Genomic DNA, 23,401 nt, shown 5'->3' with positions numbered 1-23,401 from the left:
GATAAAACATAAAAGACTTCAAAAGCCTTAAAGGAAACCGACCGTTTTTTTGCAGTAATCTATTTGCTTGAATTTTCCTATCTTTCTACCTAAGATTCGTCCCAATCTCTTTAATGAGCTAGAACCTTTTCTTTTTTTTTTTACTAAGAAGAATTTAAGATGTTTCTTTTATTTGAAAGAACAATTTTTCTGCTAGTTGCATTAAAGAAAAATAAGAATTTATCAAAATGAATTTTTCTGCAAAATGAATTTTGTATTCCTCTTCGGCGAATAAATTTAAGAATCGATAGATTTAGTAAGCCAATTCATGCTGTGGGGGGGAAGGATGAACGTTAAATAAAGCAATTTTGTTCACTTAACTTTTTTTTAAAGATCTGATTCTCGGAAAGACAGAATGTAATTATATAAAACACACACTTGACTTTTTTAAAGCAATGTTTAAATATTTCTTCAATGATGGAAACGCTTTGATGATTAAGAAATGGCAATTTTACCTTTTATTTGAATTATTTAGGGTAGGAAAGTAAAAACTGAGTCTGTAGGTATGGAATTTTTAAAAATATTTTAAAGTAAAGACTCTTTTTCAATTATATTTTCGACCGTAATATAGAATATAATATACGTTGTGGGGTAAAAGAACTTTGAGCACGTTTCATGCTTGGAAAAAAACGAGCTGTTGTGTGCATCATATGACTTCCTTTTACACTAATTTAATATTATTTCCTCATTATTGGCAATTTTAATGTGATTCAATAATTAACTCTCTAAATATGTTGTAAATAAACAATTGTTGTAAACACTGTTGGTGAACAGTGGCCAAATTGAAACCAGATTTTAGAAAAAAAATCGCCAAACTTGTCGCCAAGTTGCCGCCAAAACTTGGCGACCTAAAGACTGGCGGTATATTGCCAAGTGTCCACCAAATTATAACACCACGTGAGTTTGCATCGAAATTGACAATGATTTCCCCCCAAAACGGTGCAAAAGACCCCTTTAAAAACACACAAATGCAACCAAAAGGGAAGGTGCGCAACTAGACCCCACTAGGAGTCTACGTACCAAATTTCAACTTTCTAAGACATACTGTTCTTGAGTTATGCGACATACACACATACGTACATACAGACGTCACGAGATAACTCCTTGTAATTAATACGGGAGTCGTAAAAATGCATATTTCGGGCGTCTATACGTTCTTAGGCATATATGCACGTGTAGTCGTGTCAAAAAAAAAACAAAAAAAAACTCAACATTTATTCGGGGGTGAGCAAAATGGAAATTAAGGTCGATTTTTGAGTGATTTTTTTTTTTTTTTTTCGCGAATACAATATTTTCTTTTTGTAAAAGGAAGTAAAAATGTGCATGTTTGTGCTATTGAAGTCGGACTTCTCACCAAATTACGGGGGGATATTTCGATAATTAGGAATCTGGCGCGGTCGTATCATTTTTGGCGTAAATAATTTTATTTTGGTAACCCTGCTGATTTATAGTAACCCTATGTGAATAGGTGTTTCCAGTCTCTTTGTTTAGATTTATACCTCTCGCGCAGGCGCTGGAGCCAAAAATTGACGCCAATGAAGAAAGATCGCCAGATTCCCAATTATCGAAATCTTCCCAATTACGGCACAGTTGGAAAAGTGAAGCTGCGCACCCCGAATAACCGGCCTAGCTGGCACAAGACAACAACAACAACAACAACAACATTTAAGGTAAAACACCAGTAGTAGCCGCTTCAAGGTTTATATTTAAGAAAATGGAATTCCAGGTCTCCCAATGGTTTCAAAAGTGCATCAGAGTTGCAGGAGCTATTACCAGACTTTGAATCCATTGGGAAACCTAGAATTCTATTTTTACTTTCTTTTATGATCTCAAGGAAGTATTATATTTTGTAAAATTTTGACCCAAAAATAGGCCTTAATTTCCATTTTGCTCGCCCCCGAATCAATGTTGAGTTTTTTGATTCAGAAATAAAAATTATATATTAGTTGGTGCACAGCCATAAGACATTTTCGTTTTTTCTGACCAAACTTTAATTTTTAACTAGGCACTTTTAACATGATTCAAAATTGTTACATTACTAATAATAAAAATGAATGTAAAATAAAAAAGAAGTGTTACATTACTTTGCTGTATCAATGATGTATTAATAAATCATAAAAATATAGGGCATAACTTTTCGGTTATTTTTAATAATAAATGAACAATATAACTATGTTAATACAATATTTATATTGAAAATACCGCAGTTGAAAAAATAAACATCGAAAATATCAAAATACCATGATATTTTCAAAATAAATATCGGATATATATCGTGATATATATCGCTCGTTTGGGAAAAGAGTGCCACAATACGAAATTTTTAATTTTCTTTTATTTTCACTTAAATGCCTTCAAAGGAGGTTATCTTCTTTGGAAAATAATGATAGATTTTTTTGTTCTAATATCAACCACTGGAGATCACAGCAAATTTACTTTCCTTGCAGAAAATTGCCTGAAGAGTCAAACTTCAAAGGCTTCTCCTGCAAAATTTCATTTTTTCGTATTGTGGCAGTCTTCTTCCAAATGAGCGATATCATTACATATATCGACTGACTAGCATTCCCGTACCTGGTATTGCACGGGTAATGGTATTAGCAGGGGTTAACAGTGCTTGGTGCACCTAGTTTCGAAAATCCCCTGTAATAATTACTTATTACCTATAATTTTTTCTAATTTTGCGAGGATCCCGGGGCCCCTGGACTCCTTATATATATGCCCTTGTCCTTAACCGATCTCTAACTGTTATTAACGATCCTTTTAAAGTATTGATTATCTTTGCAAACACAGGCCATCCACATTTTTTTGTTATACCTATGTTTAAGCAAGAACTTCTTTGTATACAACATTTTTAGTTTTTTTTTTCTGCTGCTAAAATTATTAAGCTGCTTGATGAACTGCCTTTGGAGCAAGCTACATAAAATTGGTCGTGTGAAAAAAACGTCTTCTCTTAAATTGATCCCTGCTACTTTTAATGTCTGTCCATGTGACTTATTAACGGTTATGGCAAAGCAAACGTTTACAGGAAACTGCACTCTTCTAAATTCAAACGGAAAGTCCGCCTGTGATGATGTTCTTAAAAACTTCATTTCTAGTTTTGAAAAAATGAAAGCAAAAGACAGAAACGTGATTATTTGACTTGAGAAAAGCCTCGAAGAATCACGTGAGAAACAAAAACAATATCAAATTCAAAATTCGCTATCGACCAAAAGTTGAGATGAAGTACTGAATAATGATTTGAACGGAGGAAAGCCTCTGAAAATAAGGGATTTAAATTTCAATGACAAGTTTTAAATTCACAGATATTAAGGGATTTTAATTAATTTCTCCCGAACTAATTGAGATTTCGAAAAATCCTTTCTTAGTGGATACTTACGTAATCATGTGAACATGCCTGCCAAATTTCAAGTCTGAGACTTCAGCGGTATTGGCTGTGCGTTGATATATATATATATATATATATATAAATCATTGTCCTGAGATAACATATATATATATATATATATATATATATATATATATATATATATATATATATATATATATATATATATATATATATATATATATATATATATATATATATATATATATATATATATATATATATATATATATATAAAACGCACAGCCAAAACCACTGTAGCTTCAGACTTGAAATTTGGCAGGCATGTCGCATGATTACGAAAGTAACCACTAAGAAAGGATTTTTCGAAATCTCAATTAGTTCGGGAGAAATTAATTAAAACCCATTAATTTCTGAGAAATTAAAACCTGTCGTTGAAATTCAAATCCCTTATTTTCGAAGACTTTCCTCCATGCAAATCATTATTCAATACTTCATCTCAACTTTTGGTCGATAGCGAACTATAAATTTGACATTGTTTTTGTTTCTCACGTGATTCTTCGAGGTTTTTCTCAAGTCAAATCATAATGTTTCTGTCTATTGCTTTCATTTTTTCAAAACTAGAAACGAAGTTTTTAAGAACATCATCACAGACGGACTATCCTTTTGAATTTAGAAGAGTACAGTTTCCTGTTAAAGTTTGCTTTGCAATAACCATTAATAAGTCACAAGGACAGACATTAAAAGTAGCAGGGATTGATTTAAGAGAAGACTTTTTTTCACACGGCCAATGTTAAGTAGCTTGCTCAGTTCACCAAGCAGGAAAGGACACCCTGATTTCAAAATTAAATATCTCGAAAACAGAGGCCGATTTTGGAATAAAATAAACGGTATGTTTATAGTGAAACCCATAAAAAACCATTAACAGAAACTTGGAAATTAGTAACAAAAATTGCCAACAGAGGGCGCTGTACGCTGTTAATGCAATAGAAGTCCCCATAAATAGTGCTGCAAAGGAGTTGGACGATAATTTTTAGCATAAATGTAAGTACAGTCGAACCTGCATATATCGAACTTCCACATATCGAAATTTTCTATATATCGAAATACCAGCAAATTTCTTTGTTCATTATATAGAAAAATTGTTTCTATATATCGAAAAAATCTCTATATATCAAAAAAAAAATTTCGAGACATTAATAGATTTTTTAAAAAACTTTAGACTGTTTGTCTTAAAAAATGAAGGTTAGAGGAGAAAATTACGTTCACTAAAGGTTGCTACGGAACTAATAAGGAATCTCGGGTTGAAGGGTGTGTAGTTAAGTCGTTGTTCCGTTCTGAAGTTCTTAAATTCTGTCAAGTTTATTTCAAATCTTAGTTGCAACCAGTAACACTGTAAAATCAATTTCAAGTTATCCCTTTTGTCTGTTGATTATCATTCCTAGTCTTATTAGTTTCAGTAAAAATCATTTAAGATAAGTAGATTGATTTTTTACTTTTCTCTCGATCACATTGCTAAAACGAAAATCCCCAAATGTTGCGATCAAGTTGAATTGCTGAAGAATATGAAGATGTATGACGGCGCAAAAATGTAATTTCTGTTATTTTTTTATTTTTCAACTTTCATTTAATCCGATGCTCGTATAAATTATAAATTGATTTTCATGCACGAAAATTGGCTTTTATTTTAATGTTTTAGGACACTTTTATGATAAAATAAGATCGTTTCCATATATCGAAATTTATATATATCGAATTTTTTTCCGGCAATTTGCTACTTCGATATATCGAAGTCCGACTGTACCTCCAAAAGGCAAAACTACTGCTGAAGCGTCTAACCCCTTCGTAGCACTATTTATGCGGATTTTTATTGCAATTACAGCTTCCACTGTTGGCAATCTTTGTAACTAATTTCCAAGTTTCTGTACATGATTTTGATGGGTTTCACAATAAACATACCGTTTATTTTATTCCAATATCGGCCTTTGTTTTTGAGATATTTAATTTTGAAATCAGGGTGTCCTTAAAAAGTGGAGTTAATCGATTTGGCAACTGAGGCATACGTATATCGGCGAACCTTGTTCCACAACCATCCAAATTTACGTAGAAACGAGTATAAATTCTCTCTAAACACGATCTTTATCTACTAAGATTTAAAACTAATTCAATAAAAAATATTGGAACGGAATTGGATGTTTATTTCCAATCGCCGTGCTACGGCCGATTTGAAAACCCCATTTACTTTTATTTCGAAAGGGCAACGTTCCTCTTTGCCTCCGATTCGGGAAACGCAATTTGTTTATCCTTCTCGAAAGTAAATAAGATTTCTCATCTTTTGAAGATAGAGGAAAATAAGATACTATCCTGAAAATATTCCTGCTGACTATCTTTGCTGTTGTATAGTTTTCAACATTTTGTGTACTTTTCTGCTTTATTTTTGTTCATTAAAGAGAAGTCCGATTTAGTTTTGTCTCAAAAAGATATACTTTTTTTAAAAATATATAAAGGTTACATTAGAATACATTTTTAAGAAGGAGATAATTTGAATGGTTTTTGTATAATTTGTTTTCCCACAAAAGAACTAACTTAATATAAGATGTTTTTGGAAAATTTGCTAAAGGTTTTTTACCTCCTAAAACTATTACCTTAAACATTTTTTACTTTAAGTAGGAAAAAAAAAGTTTTTCCAATAAATCCTGAAAATATTCCTGCTCTGGCTACCTTTGTTGTTGAATAGTTTTCAACATTTTGTATACTTTTCTGATTTTTTTCGTTCATTAAAGAGTAGTCTGATTTAGATTTGTCTCAAAAAGATATGCTTTTTTTTTAAAGAATGAAATAATTTGAAATGTTTTTGTAATAAAAGATTTGTTTTTATCACAAAAGAACTAAATAAAACATGTTTTTGGAAAATTTGATAAATTTTTTTTACCTCCTAAGACTATTACTGTAAACATTTTTTACGCAAATTAGCAAAACAAACGTTTTTCCAAAAAAAAAAAAAAAAAAAAAATGGTGAACTAGGGTAACGGCACCAGTAACCAGACAAGAGTCCAGTAACAAACAGTCGAAAGTTTGCATTTAAATAATAAGAATTTTAGGCGGGTAAAACTGATGTTGCTGCGATCCATGAATACGGTGCAACCATCTAGTGTTATCAGAGTGAATTTTGTGAGCCAGTTGGTGACACAAGGCAGTGGTGGAAGGTTATGAACAGCCGCCACGAGGTCAACCGGTGTTTCATGTTCATTTGAATTTAATGAGGCTTTAGCTCTAAAAGTAAAGAATTTTTGCCACATTTTGAAGAGAAAACGGGAATTTTGTATCTTACTCAACCTTTTCCCATCCTGTCTGCTACTGGGTATCATCGGATTTTTCGGTGTCTGTTACTGGGGTGTCGGACCGTTTTTCGAAATTGAGCAAGCGCAACGAGGGGGGGGGGTGAACCCTCCCCCTGGAGGCATTGGATTTAACATAGATGCAATTTCTAACACAATAGTTTATGCATATGTAAGGGCTGTTTTGATCAAAAAACCGCTTTTAGAAAGTATTTTTGATCAAAAAATCCTCTTCAGAAGGTTTTTTGATCAAAACCCCCTCCAGAAGGTATTTTTGGCAGCGCTAGTGTACTGGTGCCGTTACCGTATATGTTGGAAAAAAAAGCAGAAAAAGCTTTGAATTGAAAAATAAATATGTATCATGAGTGATTGAGAGTCACCTTTTTAAACAATAAAACAAAAGTTAAGCATTAGTACTCAGCCAGCATGCTTTTATTTCAGTTTTAATGAGTTCTTCTTTAATTCCGCTTATTATTATTATTTATTAATTTGTTTTTGAGCAATCACGACTGCTTATTGCTTTCATTTGACTGTTTTGATTGTGCTGTCATTTTATTTTCCCGCCAGCACCCTCTGCAGCACCACCGTCGACCAGGTGTCGCACCTCACGATGCTGCTCCGCTAGCGAAAACCGTCTCCAGGTTGCATCAATATCCTACACGCGCATACATACACACACACACACACTTACACACATACACAAACACATACACACACTCAACCACATACACACACACATACATACAGACACCTACACATACACAAACACCTACACACAACTACCCACACTCTCATGCCTGCACACAGACACAAACACATATGCCTACACACACATGCAAATTCCCCACCACACACAAACACTCATACACACAACTACCCACACACTCATACCTGCACACAGACACAAACACGCATGCCTACACACACATACACATACCCCCTACACACATACCCCTACACACAAACACACATACCCCCTACACTCAAACACACATACCCCCCTACACACAAACACACATACCTCACACACACACATGAACACACATGCCTACATACACACACACACTCGTGATTGCGAAAGACATAATTTGAATTCAAGAGGTCAAAATTCAAATTAATTTTTTTTTCTCCTGTGATGAAACTATTATGACATTAATATTCTTATACAAATTCGATTGTTTGTTGCTGCATATTCATACATCGAAAACACAAGGACTTTCCCACCCAGGATTGAGTGGCAACTTTGTCTATTGTCCTCTTTTTCAATGGAACCTCTGCCTTAGAACTATATGCAATTTGTCATCTACCTCCAGCTCGGTTATTGACTATTCCAGACTGATGAGTACATAACAAGGACAAATCTGCAGTACCTGGATGTCATAACGTGGGCTGTCGGTATATTGCATGTAATTCTAAGAAGCTGTTTACTTACAATAAAAACAGAAATCATTATATCAAAAAATACGGGATTATTCATAATTCCCTCTTGGGTTTAGAAGCGCTATAGTAGAAAACTTAAAATGAATATAACAAAAAAAAAAAAAAAAAAAAAAGAAAAAAAAAAAAAAAAAAAAAAACCCGAACATTTTAAAGTTTTAATAACGTTTTGAAAAATTGTTTGAAATAACGTTTCAATAAAAGATGCGTTTTCTTTTTTGGATAGTCTTAGGTTGTGCTTAGTCAATGAGTTTTCAATCCACGATTCATTTTGATACTCTCTCCTTGCCTTTCATTCGGAAAATACTGATTTAAATCTTCACTCAAACCTTAATTAAAAGAAAGAGTACAAGTTTTGAGAAACCCTCTAGTTATCTCTACGGAACCCTGAGGTTCCGCGAAACACAAGTTAAGGAGCACTGTTGTATGCTGCATTAAATACCATGAAAATGTTTTTCAGTTATGGTTACACATATATTTATCCTAAGGTTTTGAAAAATGAATAAAAGGAGAAAATTTCTGTAAATAGTTATTCTTTTTTGGGGAGGGGGTGGGTGATATTTTAGTTTTAATTTTTTTTTCTAAACTCATTTTAATTTTCATTAAACTATAATATCAAATTTTATCATCTTTATTTTGTAATCAAATTAGGGGAAAAGGGGGCACATGTAAACATAGTATGTTTCACTAAGATAACGTCAAGCAAAAAATCTTAAAAAATTCGCAAGTAATGACAGTACCAGCCTTACTTCTCAACTAAAATTTCAGCGCAAGGAGCCAGTTTATGTTTCTGTGGTAACAGCTTTTTTTTTTTTTTTTTTTTTTTTTTTTTTTTTATAGCAGATGAAGATGTACATTTATCAGTCTTCTTCGTGTGAAAACGTATTTTAGATTAACTAAATAAGCTAAATTTATCTATGCCAATGTTTAAATTTTGTAATTAAATTAAAAATTCTTTATTTTTGAAAATTAGTTCCAATGTAGATGGCGGGCACTTGTGAAATATAACATGTAAGGGCCCATGTGAACAGTTCCCATATCCTCTCCGCAATATAAAAAATAGTGTGAGCTTATTATAAGTGTTAAAAGAAATGTAAATATTTATAATTGTTGTTTTGTTGCAATCAATTTGTAAATTTATTGTTAATTATCATTACATAATCATTAATTATTTATTTTAGTATTATTTTGGTCTTAATTCTTTAATTACTAAACTGTTGGCCAAAAATTTAATGATACATAATATTTGCAAGGAAAATAAAGACAAAATATTTTCCTTTAACTAAAAACTGAAGTTGAGATTAATTTTAAAATTCATCATCATATTGTGTATGAAGCTTAAGTGCACTACATAACAAGATAAACTTTACACAATAAAATATTCCTTGTATTGTTTAGTCTTATAAGATTTTTTCTTGTCGATCCATTGATTAGAACATGCTATTAAACTTTAAATTTTGACAGTAAGCAGAGCAGGGTTATATAATTCGGAAAAAAATATTTTCTTAATGTCTGTTACAGTACAATTCAAACTGACACTGTATAGTTTACATACCCTTGAACGTAATTGGTATATACGTATATGCTTCATTATTACGAGTTTTTCGTTGAAACATTGTCCTGTGTTTTTCAATCGTGTTCACATGTGCCCCCCCCCCATAGGGGCATATATGAACAATTGAAGGATTTTTTTTTTTTTTTCAAATTTCCATAAAGTAAAGAAATATTTTTAAAAAAAATCTGGAAAAATTCCGTGGCACAAAGAAAAGACAATCAAATGAATCATGGGGACTCTTTTTCTGTGAGAAATTGATAACACTTTCTGAAAAATTAAGAAATGAAAAAAATTGTTCACATGTGCCCCCTTTTCCCTTATATTTTAAAAAGAGTGTTTTTTTTTTTTTTTTTCATTTTAATTGTCGTGCGAATTAGTTTGTACAATGCTTTGACATTGCTTGATTGCTGTTAATTTTCTATACATAATTATTCTGTTTTAGTTGGAAAAGGAAAAACTGTTATTTATTTTTTTTCTTATTTATTATTGACTTCATTTTAGGTAAAATACTGCCGCATTGGTTTCAAATTTTATCATCTTCATTTTGGAATTGAAGAATGTTTTAAATTTTACTTATTTATTCTTTTCATTTTAACTATCGCGTGAACTAGTTTTTGCAATATGTTCTCGTTTTAGAACGTGTTTGCTAGGAATTACTGCCATTTTGTATGTTTTTCCTTTGAATATTCTGCTGTTTAATTCAATTCGAAAAGAACAAAACATATGCCTCACCCCGGTCACTGCTAAAAAAGAAAGTGAAAAGAATTCCAGTTTCCTCCGCGCAAGGGCGCTCCAACTGCCCCTTCCCGCATTTCCCGCGCCTCCCTCCCTGCGCTGCGAATGGAACCGCCCGTGCTCTCCAGCGATCTGCTACTACCATTGATCAGAAACCAACTCCACAAAACCCGAGAACCGGCTTGCACCACGGAATATAATAAAAGAAAACAAAAACAAAAAAAGTCCGGGGATCTAACCAAAAAAGAACAACACAAAAATCCGAGCAAAGACGGAGACTAAAAAAAGGAAACTTGTGCTCGCAGGCGCCCGGTAAGTACGAAAATTTCTTGATATTAGATCCAGCTGGGAAGGTTTGGATTCCATGGTTTTGACGAGTAGGCTTAGTGGGTAGTGTTATCTTCACTGCAACTGTACGGACCATGCGGTAAGAAAGCATGTCCAGGCTGAGCGGGAAGGTCTGCGGGCGTAGTCAAGAGAATTCGCCGATCGCTGCGGTGGGCGTGGGATGCCTGTAAATATATTAACAGCGCCTTGCATAGCGAAACTCCATCGAAATTTCCCCCCTTTTTTTCCGCCCAATATTGGATAATTATGCTGAACAATTTTGATATAAATCTGTTAAAAATCTATAAATATATATATTTACATAAATATCTATAATATATATATAAAATTATTCTGATACATTTTAATAAAATTTTAAAAATAAGAATAAAATAATTAGAGTTTTTATAAACATCCGAACACTGAACGTATGAAAACTAGCTGAAATAAACCCTCATTGATTCGGAAACTATTAGACCGAACTTCACTTAATCCGGAAAGCCAATTAGATGTATTTACTGTATAGATAAGAGGCGAGTTAATACAAAAATGTGTGTTTGTTGACCGTAATTTGATTTTTTGTAATTTACTTTTATGCAGTTTTATATTTAACTATCTTGACTTTAAAATACAGTTTTTGCTGTGTACAGTAGTCTATGTATTTTGGCTCAATTTATAGTTTTTTTTAATATACCGTAATTCGGACGACCTGGACTCTCTTTTAGTCCTGATTAATGGGAATCCACTGTATATATATATATATATATATATATATATATATATTATATACAGTAAAACCCCTCTAATGCGGACACTAACGGAACAAATTTTTTTGTCCACAATAGAGGGGTGTCCGTTAGGAGGAGTTTTATTGTATATGTTGTTTGATTTCTTCTTAGTGCAATGCCTTCTTGCCCTGTGCAAAGTATTTTATATACGAAAAACATGCAGGTTCACAAGATTTAATGTGTTTTTATTTTTCCCCATTTTTTTCTAGATTTTGAAACGTGGTTAGATTTTTCAATTCATTACTATTACTAATGCAGTTTCAATTTCATCTTTGCTGTTTCCCATTATATTGTTATTTTGGGTGTATTAGGTATCTTTGTAGTATTTAAATAACAGTGGGCGTAACCAGAAGCTTCTCTTAGGAATGGGATTTCTTCGTAACATTTCTTGAGCATACGTATTTAAATAATATTATTGGCAATATTGTTATTGAATTTTTATTTTGTGAGTGGCTTGAAATCTACTCTTGTAAGAGGTCGTTTATCTCTGCCGCTCCTGGTTGCACCACTTCCAAATAATTAAGATTTTTATTAATCCCAGTAATCAATTTTCAGAGGTTATGGGTAATTTTTGCAATCTTATTGAAGGGGTCATTTGTTTTTCGTCGCACATTCTGCTTTGCTATTGAATGTTTTATACATGCTATATTTTAAAATTTATTTACATATTTGGCGGATATATATACCTTTTTTATGTTCCTTGTTCAATAAAATCATTGCCGTGTATTTTCCAAATGCTACATTATTACAGATAAAACAAATTTAAACGAAAAAAAAAAACTGTCCATAGTATCAAATATTTCCTAATTTATTTTCCCCTAAATCATATCTTTTTTTTTTAATTCGAAATATTTTTTTAAAACTCATCTTTCTGCAATCTGTGTAAAGTTTTGTTTTGTCTTATTTTTTAGTAATCAAAAACTTCAATAAACAATTAGACTAATTCACTCTGATGTATTTCTACTCGTAAATTTAACTCCTCTTTGGTGTATGCATTGTTTTGCCTTATTTTATTAACATGTAGTTACTTACAAATAAAATGTTTACAGGTGTGCGATAATTTAAAATCATAAACGTTTGGTGGCTGTCTTTTCGTTAATAAACTCTTTTTTTTCCTCTTTTGCATTGAAAAAGGTGTAACACCGAAGTTCGTGTCTGCAGTTCGAACTATACAATTTGTGCAATTTTAACTTTGTTTTTATGAGTTTACTGAAATTATTTTTTTATTTTATACCTACCCATTTTTATTGTACTATAGCAGTTATTTGTCAAAATCTTTCCAAAATGTCCCTCAATTTAGATTAGTTCTTCAATATTTATGATTATAATTTAGTTATTAGTTCATTAATTTTGCACTTAAAATAATTTTAAGGCTTACTTTAATTTTTTTGTGTGTGTTTATCTTTTTATCTTACCAACAAATGAAAAATCATCATTTAGCTAATATAATTTAATAACAAATTTTCCCATCTCGAATTTTTTAGGTTTTTTTTTAAAATCAGTAACTTGTTTCTCAAAATTAGAGACATGAACAACTACTTCAATTTGGATAATAACTAAATCAAGTTAATGATATGTGTCTAATATTTTTACCCGGCTCAAACTATCGTCTTTAAAGAATAACTGCATCCTCAAGTCACTTAAACATAATGTTTCTTCCATTATTTATAGATAAATATGCATTTTATGTAAAAAAATTACGTACTTTAAATGATATATATATGTGAATAATATTTACAGTCATTTGTGAAATATGTATATCTGTTGTTTTAAAAATAAAATATAACATAACTAATATCGATACTGAACATTATATTGAACTAGGGGGCTATCGCCCCCTGCTCGCTATCGCTCGCCAACCCCCGGAACTGCTTACGCAGTTCCCTGTGGATCGCTTCGCGATCCATGCTCGCTTCGCTCGCTCGCTGTATGCCAATACATTAGCCTAGCTAAAATTTTCCGTAAAAATTAAAGTTGGTAATTGCATTTAGGTCACCATCCATTTAACTAATATGAAAATTACGTTCATAATGTTAATTTGTCTGCTTTAGCCAGATTTTCGACAGTTTAACTTTGCTGTATGTAAGATGACTGCCTTGGCAATGTGCACAACTTTACCATTATAGATACAAAAGTGTCTGTCATTGCTTTGGAGAGATTGCACTTCTACCTGTTGGTCCGCGGAAGGTATTTTATTTCCCTTCTACCACCCATTGGAAAACCAATGAAGGCATTCCCCTATCCGCCACCTGGGGACGCACCCTCTAGGGGTTACAGGCTCCCCCGAGGGATGTATTTACATTATTTACACTCTTATATATTTACATATTTACACTCTTATATATTCTAATCTGAGAAAACTTCCTCATATACACAATTAAAAATGTCCCGTTTGGGAGCCACAACTGACACTGCTTCAAAAGATCTTGTTCTTGATAATGCCACATAGAGCTGGCCATGACTAAAAACAGGCTCAGAGAGCACCAAACATATTTTCTCAAACGTTTGTCCTTCTTGTTGTTATTCTGAATCCTTGCCACGTCACGAACAAAAAATGGTTTAACTAAAAACGCGAAAACTCGCCAAGGCTACTTTGCTTGCACAATACTAAAACTACTATAACCCTAAACAAATTTGGCGAAACCTTTCAGCTGAGAATAAAAGGAATAAAGTAAATTCTTTCTCGGTTATTCATTTTGAACTGAACTGTCGTACTGAAGCAGAGAATAGACGACGCTCAAAGCGCCTACGCGTTCAAAACAACATTGCCGATGAACATGATTGTGGAGCAATGTGTGAAGAATGCGAATTTTGTGGTGCTCTTTATTGGCAGAAAGAGCGTAATACTGCAAATAAATATACTAAATGTTGCCATGACGGAAAGGTGCGGTTACCGGCATTGTGTGACGCACCTGATCTGTTGAAGGAACTGCTGACTGAAAATTCCCCAGCCGCTAAAAATTATCGGCAGCGAATCAGAGAATACAACTCTGGAAATGGCTCGTCTTAAATTGGATTCAAGAACGGTTTCCTGCCTTCTTTGAGCTTTTCTTTGCTGATTAAGGTTGAAATGGGCCACAGCCCGACTCAAACTCATCTCAAAAAAAAAAAAAAGTTCGTTGAGTATTCTGTGATTCAAGATTTCAAAACAACGTAGAAGTTTGTTTACATGATTTATCGGCGAAGTGTTGCCAACAGAGGTTTAGAAATTCACCCCTTCATTTGCCGGCACGTAAGAGAATTATATATATAGATACGGACGACTATATATACGTGCGCTGTAAAAAGATTATATACATATACAAGTGCCCTGTAAAAATCACATAAAAATGTCAGTGTCATATATACAGTGGCTCCCAAAAGTGTTCGTACACTTTGAAATTTTTTAGTAAAGCCAAAATAACTCGAAACTCAATTCGAATATAAAGTTCAATATTTTTTCACATCATTCCTATGTCATTCTAAATACAACCCATTGGTTTTTTTCAAAATATTGACGGATTTTTTTTCGAAATAGGTCAGAAAACGAAGAGACAGAGAAATAACACGCCACAAAAGTCATCGTACACTCAAATATTTTCGAATAAATTCATGATTAAAGTTATCATATGTCGTTTTATTAATATTTTTGCTTTGTGTTGACCCTTATAAGTCATTTGGCTTTAATTTTTTGTTTATTTATTCCTTAATATTGTGCTTATTACTGTAAAAAAGCTGGTATTCGTAAAAAACAGCAAACACCATTCAAAGTTTCAATTTTTTTCCCACAGTAGTGGTAAATTGGTTTCAAATGTCTCTAAATTAGTTAATTTATTTGGTTGTATAGTAAAGTACTCGATAAAATGCTTTAAAGAAAGGAATCGAACCGAAAACAAGGTAAGAAAAGGTCAACCGGCAAAGTTGACAAAACGTGGTCGGAGATTTCAAGTTAAAAAAATTATGAAAAATACACATTTGAGTGTTGTAAAAGTTTCTGCAGAGTTAAATGAAACATTTTACATTTAATTTTCACCTAAAATTGTTCGCCAAGTTCTCTGATTAGCTGGAATAAATGGGACCTCTTCCCGCAGAAATTTTCTTGGTCGTGCGTAAAACAGAAAGCTTACGCTTTTCGTCGCAAAATCAATGATAAATAAGCTAAAATCATTTTAGAATCATGTCTTACTTACAGATAAACATTAATTTAACATTTTTGCTTAAATTGTTGTATAATTGTAAGTAGAAGAAAAAATTAGGAACTTAATCTTAAGAACTTATTTGGATCAGTTTATCAGGACGGTGGAGGTGTTGTAGCGTGAGGGTGCATATCAGCATCAGGACTTGGTAGTTTGTAATTTTTTGATGAAATAATGAATCATGCTGTTCCTTTAAATATTTTAAAAACCAATTTTGAACTCTTAGCCAAAAATTTGGTTACTGGAAACAACTTCGATTTTTATCAAGATAACGATAAGAAGCACACGGTTTTCAACGTCTGCGTCTAGTGCCTCGAAAATTGTCCTTAAGTTTAGAAAATACTCTCTTAATCTCCAGATTTTATCTTAATGTAACGTATTTAGAGATATCTGGAGGCTAGATTACGAAAATAGGGCTTTAAGACAAAAATAGAGTTAGAAACAGTGAGATTTGAAGTGTTGTTGAACACTTACTCAGAAATTACGCAAAAAAAAAGAAAGAAAAAGAATGAAATCTATTCCCAGACGTTTAAAAGGTGTTATGAATACTGTATGATATTCTACTAATTAATAACTTAATCAAAAGTTAGATTGTTCAATAATATATAGACATTTTATAAAGTGTACGAAGACTTTTGTGAGATAAAATTTCCGGCACTTTTTGGTTTTTGATTTTAAAAAAATTAAGTTTTAATATTTTTTAAAAACTTTTCATGTAGTTTTGTTAAACATTGATCATAGATTTTATAATTAAATACCTATTCCGAAATATTAATTCTAACCAATGGATTGGGGCCTATTTCGTTGAAAGTCGTAGGTGTACGAAGACTTTTGGGAGCCACTGTATAAATATAAAATATCATGTAGAACTTAAACATGAAAGTTTTTTAAAACCATATGTTATACTAGTACAATTGTTAATTGATTATTTTAATATGCAATGCTTATATGTATTTTAGAACTAATATTTTCTTTAACGTTTAATCAATCTTAATTTAACTACGTAAGCATTAGAAACTATATTGAAATTGTTGCATTACTAATATTTTTATGAATATTTAATAAAAGACGAATATTATATTATTACATTATGTTAATGATACATTAATAAAATGTAGTATATTAGCTTTTAGTTTTTTTAAAAATAAATGAATAACATTAATGGGATAAAATTAAAAACTATAAATTTTCATATCGCCGATATTGTAGGGGAATGTGTGTCAAAGTGAAATGGTTAAGATGACTAAGTTTTTTCAAAATGGAAAATCCGAAATTCGTTTTGAAAATTAAAGTACATAAAGAAAAAACATTGTGTTTTATAATAAAACTTGCGTTGAAACAGTCTTTTTTATTTTCGGCAGTAAATTTAAATCTTCAAAAAAAAGTAATTTTTTTTTTCATGGGGCAAAGTGAAAAATACAATATTTTTCTAATGAAATATTTTCAATTCGATTTTAAAACGTAGTTTTGATCAAAAGAAAAAGTAAATAAAACGTTGAATGAATAATTGAAAAGATATTGAAACAATAAACATATAATTAAATGAATAAATCAATCAATATTTGAAGAAAAATAAGTGAGCGGGTAAAAGAATAAATAAGAAAATTAGTGACTGAATGAATAAATAAGTGAATTACTAAATGAAGGAACGTAAATAAATTAATTAATAAATCAAAACGTAAGTGATTTATTAAATGATTGAGTGAGTAAATGAAAGAAACTATTTCCCTTTCCCCATTCACTTTGCCCCGTATGTACTTGACTAATTGTACAATTTATTTTAAATACAAATAATATTAATATTAACCAAGTTAATACTGCATTGAATATTAAGAGGTCTCAATAAATATTTAAATGTTAATAAGAAGAACTTTATTATTTTATAGTTACAAAAAATTATTTTGGACTTACAACAAAATATTACAATATGAGTATGAATTTTTTTAAAACTGCCTATATTACCAAATGCTTTAATCTTCAGCGGTATTTTTTTCCTACCGGAATAGACTACATACGGTGCTATATAGTTAAAATAATACCAGATAGGTGGAGCTAAAAGCAAATTCAATATTTCACCATTTCACTTCGCCCCGCTATTTCACATGGCCCCATGGTCCCCTACTTCCAAAAATAAACATAGAAAATAATGGATCATAAGTGATCCGGGTTCGCTGCTTATCAATAAACTTTTGCTTAAAAATAATGAGTTATGTGCGATATGTGTTCTGTTTGAAGCGCGTGGATAGTTTTTGGAGACATACACAAGGAAAAGAGAAAAACCCTGTTTTGCTGTTCATTGATAAACCTATCTTAAAAATAGGAGTTGTGAGCGATATGCGTTTTACATTGAGACGTGTAGAAAATTTTAGTGAAGGGGAGATGGTTACCATTGCTCTTATTTCATATGTGTATATATTTAGTATGCGGTCCTTACTTATCTTTATTTGAAAATTTATACTTAAAAATGAGGAGTTGTGTGTATATTTGATTTAATAAGTCATGTAGATATTTTCGGTGGGGGGAGAGGATACCCTATTGAGTTCTATTTCTATTGTATTGATTTTTAGTATCCATTCCTTACTTAACTGAATTTAGAATTTTATTTCGTATAGCTTTGCTTTTTTGTTTTTATTTCTTGTGTTTTTTTTTTTTTTTTAATTTTAGAATAGATTGATTGATTGTGTATTTTAGTCAGTTGTTCTCTTTTTCATTTTCTAAGCTTAGATTCAGTTTACTTCGTTATTTTTCTAGCCTCTTGTTTTACTTATCCTATTTTAACTTTATTCAAATTTTTAACTCTATAATAATTAGCTTAGTCTCGAAATTTTAATAACTAATTTATTTCATTTGCTATTTTTTTTTTTTTTGTCTCTATAAATTTAACTAACTTTTGACTTTTCATTTTTTCTTTCAATATCCTTAGTTTTTTAGTTAAACTTTAAAGTAACTATCTTGCTTTCTCTTTTATCTTGATAGTCGTCTTCCCTTGTGTTTACTCTTCATTCTTTTTTCATTCATTTTGACTTTAAAAAAGAACTTATTCATTTCTTTGGTCGATACCTGCTTCCTTATTTACTCACAGCTTTTATTCACCCTCTTTGTTTGAAAATAAATTTCGTTCTTCATTTATTCCTATAACGTTCCTCCCTTATTTTGTCTCATTTGCTGTAGATAACACTGTTTATGCTCCATGTCGGACATGATTTGTTCTATTTTCCGGAGAAAATAAGCGATATGCAGGGTATATCCTGCAAGACCTCTATTTTCGCTACCATTAGTCCCAGACTCCCAGATGCATATTTCCAACTGCAAAAATATACAAAATCAGAGTTAAGATATTGAAAGTTTGAAGCAAAAATAAAAATGAGTCAAAAAATACAAAATTTAACTTTTTGTACCGACCCTAGGTCTCCTAACTTTTTTAGGGAAATATTCTCCATTGAAAAATAATTCCAACGCAAAAAGTTGGACATTAGTACGACCAATATTCACCAAGATATGATACGCAGCGTTTTGTGACATACACCACTTTACACTCGCCGTCAATAACACCTTTTGGGGGGAAATACTATAGCGGTTAACAAGGGTTTAAAATTATATGTGTGCATAGGGCGTGGTTTTTCAAGTTGTTGTAGGTTTTGTACTGTGATTTTGCGTATCATGGCATAACTATTTATTTTTGAATAACAAATGAAAAATATAAATACGTACTTTATTTTTGTTTTTTTTGCTTCGTCAACCTGCTATTCATCTAAAACGGCGATAAGTTCCAATCTCATCTTCTATATGGTCCCTTAAAAAGTTTTAACTGTATTTAACTGTAATATCTCCTTGAGTTTTGGTCGCACAAATGTTAAGTTTTCTGTTAGTAATATTTTTCAATGGAGATCATTTCACTAAACATAAGTTAGGGGACTTAAGGCCCGTATAAAAAGTAAAATTTTGTATTTTTGACTCATTTTTATTTTTGCTTCAAATTTTCAATATCTTAACCCTGCAACTGATTTTGAACATTTTTTCAATTCGAAGTATGCATCTAGAACTAAAGGCTGCTAAAATAGAGGTCTTGCAAGTGAAACTGGAACAACCTGTATATTAAAGACTCTTCTTCGTCAATAGTACTTTTTATGCTCCTTGTTGGACATGATTTGTACTATTTTCGAGCGAGTAACATTACAATTTCTTCTTTGTCCATAGTACTTTTTATGCTCCTAATATTTTATTTAAATAACGCACTTGCTCATTTTTAATTAAAAAAGTTCTTAATTATCTCTTTTTGCTCGCTCTTTGTCTTGTAGTTAAAAACTCTTAATTAATTTCTTATGTCCCAACTTCGATTATTTAGCTAATTCAACTAATTAAATCTATTAAAAACTACTGTTTTTTTTTTCATTTATTTTCGAGTTCGTTTATTTAGAATTTAATTTGAGTTTTAAGTTACAAAAACATCGTTTTTAGGGAAAAAAATGATTGAGAAAATTTTCTTTCAAGGAAAAAAAATGTAGTTCTCGGGGTAAAAAGCATTCGGTTTTCTGCTTAGTTTAAGCCATGCAAATCTTATTACTGGGCATCCGGAAACGCTCCTAAGGGAAAATATTTATTCTTAGTGTTTTATCTTCTCAAAATAACTGTGATTTTTTTTCTCCCTGTGTGTTTTGTTCGTTTCTTTTCCATTATTTCGTCATGCGAACAGCCCTTTAACACTGCACAAGTAGAACTGCTTTAAACCTGGCTGACTTGATCTGCTTTCATCTTCCTCACATAAGCTTGCGTTTTCTTACCTCACAGTGATGTTGCAAATCTAGCTTTAACTTTGGATTAGCTGAAGCTGGCGTTTTTAGACGTAATGTTAGCTGAAGCAGAGGAATGTGGGGCAAAGTGATTAAGATTGATTGAGTTTTTCCAAAATGAACGAATTGGAAATTTGTTTTGAAAATTACAGTACATAAATAAAGAACATTCTTTTTTTATAACAAATTTTGCTTTGAAACAGTTTTTTTTTTTTAGTTTTTGGCAGTAAATTTGAGTTTTTTTTTTAAAAAAAGTGGAACATTTTCACCCTTTTTTGTATGGGGCAAAGTGAAAAATAAAATATTTTTCTAATGAAATATTTTCTATTCGATTGTAAAACATTTTTGATCAAAATAATCTGTAAATAAAAAGTTAAATGAATAAATGAAAATAAAACGAAACAATAAACAAATAATTTAATGAATAAGTCAATTAATATATGAAGAAAAATAAATGAGCGAATAAAAGAATGAAAGAATAAGAAAATAAGTGAATGAATGAGTAAATAGGTGAATTACTAAATGAAGGAAAGTAAATGAATTAGTGAATAAATGTAAATGATTTACATTAAATGATGGAGTGAGTAAATGAAACAAACAATTCCACTTTGCCCCATCCACTTTGCTTTGCCTCGCATGCACTTGACTAATTGTACAGTTTATTTAAAATAAAAATAAGCTTAATATTAACGAAATTAATAACTGCATTGAATATTAAGAGATCTCAATTAATATTTAAAATGTTAATAACAGTAACTGTATCATTTTACAATAACAAAAATGATTTTTGACTTACAACAAAATATTACAATATGAGTATCATTTTTTAAAAATTGCCTGCATTACCAAATGCTTTAATCTTCAGCGTTATATTTTTCCCGACTGGAATAGACTACATATGGTACTACATAGTTAAAAGAATACCAGGATAGGTGGAGCTAAAAGCAGAGAAAATATTTTACCATTTCACTTTACCCCGCTATTTCACTTTGCCCCATGTTCCCATACTAACGACATACAGATATTTAAAGTATGTCATATTGCATGTAAAAATATAAATTGCAGTATAATGTTTAATGTATAATGTCTAATTCCATTTTGAAAAAAAAAATTAATTTGAATTTTGACATCTTGAATTCAAATTATGTTTTTCGCAATCCCGAGTGTGTGTGTGTGTGTATGTAGGCGTGTGTGGGGGGTATGGGTGTTTGTGTGTGGGGGGGGGGTATGTGTGCTTGTGTGTAGGAGGGTATGTGTGTTTGTGTCTGCGTGCAGGTATGAGTGTGTGGGTAGTTGTGTATATGAGTGTTTGTGTGGGGGGGATGCGTATGTGTGTGTAGGCATATGTGTTTGTGTCTGTGTGCAGGCATGAGTGTGTGGGTAGTTGTGTGTAGGTATGTGTCTATGTGTAGGTGTCTGTATGTATGTGTGTGTGTGTGTGTACGTGCGTGTATGTATGCGTGTAAGTGTAGGATATTGACGCAACCTGGAGACTACTCGCTAGAGGAGCAGCATCGTGAGGCGGCCGGTCGACGGTGGTGCTTCAGAGGGTGCTGGTGGGAAAATAAAATGATAGCACATCAAAACAGTCAAATGAAAGCAATAAGCAATCGTAATTGCTCAAAAAAAAAAAAAAAAAAAAAAAACATTGGGCAGTACTATCCTTAGAGCAAGAATAAGTATCCGGAGGGGGCAAGTCCGATCGTTGGCTTAGGAATTGATTTTAATCGCGATTCTCTTGGTGTTTATTCCCATTTTACCATTTTGATCTATTTAAATTCTCTCTCCTTATATAATCTGAAGATTCAATTTTCAGTCAGTAGCCAATAGACGCTTTTAAATTATTCGCTACTTTTTTTTATATATATATATTAATCGCAACTATATTCAGGGTTTTCTTAATATAAACAGTGACAAAAAATGAAGTTTAAAATTGATATTGCTTAAACCATGAGTTTTTGTAAACAAAATTCAAAGCATGAAACGTTAAGTTAAAAAAAATAAAAACATATTAAAAAAATATTCATTAAATAAAAAAAAGTTGAAGTTTGTAATTTTTTTAAAAACATGATCACACATATTAAGCAGGAAATTATAGATTTTTACATACGTTTACAAGGAAGTGAGCAAATACAGGAAGATAACTGCTTTTAAAAGATACCATCTCTATGCATAAAAAAGTAGTAAATTTTTTTAAAATCGTGGTATTATTTGTTCTTTGGGGGAAAAAAAAATATGTAATTGAAATTGAAAAAAAAATCAGAATTTAAATTAAATTTTCGTTTTTCTTTTATTTAACTCTCGTTTGATTTTTAGCGACTCTAACGCTACTTAATTTGTTTATTTTCCTTCTATATTTCTGTATTTTTATTGTTCTACTATGCCACATTTTTTTGAACTTGATTTGAATCATATGCATTAAGTTGGTTTTGCTTCATATCATGAAAGTTTTTTGGTCAAATAATAGTTTAAGTATAATGGGTTTGTTATTTTTTAAAATATCAATTGCAAGATTAACTATATTTATAAAAGTAAATTAATTAGCAGCAGATTTATTTCAAGTTGTTTAAAAAAATTTAAATAAAAAATATCTAATTAATTTAAAAAAAAAATCTGATTTTTTATATTTTTTCAGAAACAATTATTCTTTTTTTTATGCCTTGCTAATTAGTAAGTGAACGCTTTAGCACAATTCTTTTTTCAGTAATTCATAATATCAATAAAAACTTGCATTTAGTACAGGACAGTAAAACTGTTTTTATTGATATACAACAGCCTTTTCGTTTTTCATGTTATTCACCCTTTTAAGCAAGGAATAAATTTACTGCGGTTTAAAAATTATTTCAATCAGTATCTATATCTCCATGCATC

At 31.3% G+C, this 23,401-nt stretch overlaps 1 protein-coding gene across 1 annotated transcript in view; it reads left to right on the top strand.

Annotated features, from left to right (window-relative positions):
* The first annotated feature begins 10,596 nt into the window (after positions 1–10,596).
* Positions 10,597–23,401, top strand: part of LOC129222197 (RIMS-binding protein 2-like) — a 167,464-nt gene continuing 154,659 nt past the window's right edge. Inside the window, exon 1 of the mRNA XM_054856668.1 lies at positions 10,597–10,762. The gene's annotated coding sequence lies outside the window, so the exon portion shown is untranslated. The remainder of the gene's footprint in view (positions 10,763–23,401) is intronic.

Source organism: Uloborus diversus, chromosome 5, assembly GCF_026930045.1.
Source record: "Uloborus diversus isolate 005 chromosome 5, Udiv.v.3.1, whole genome shotgun sequence".
Taxonomy (NCBI): Eukaryota; Metazoa; Arthropoda; class Arachnida; order Araneae; family Uloboridae; genus Uloborus; species Uloborus diversus.
Note: the sequence above shows the minus strand (reverse complement) of the source record. Positions and strands in the feature narration are given on the sequence as shown.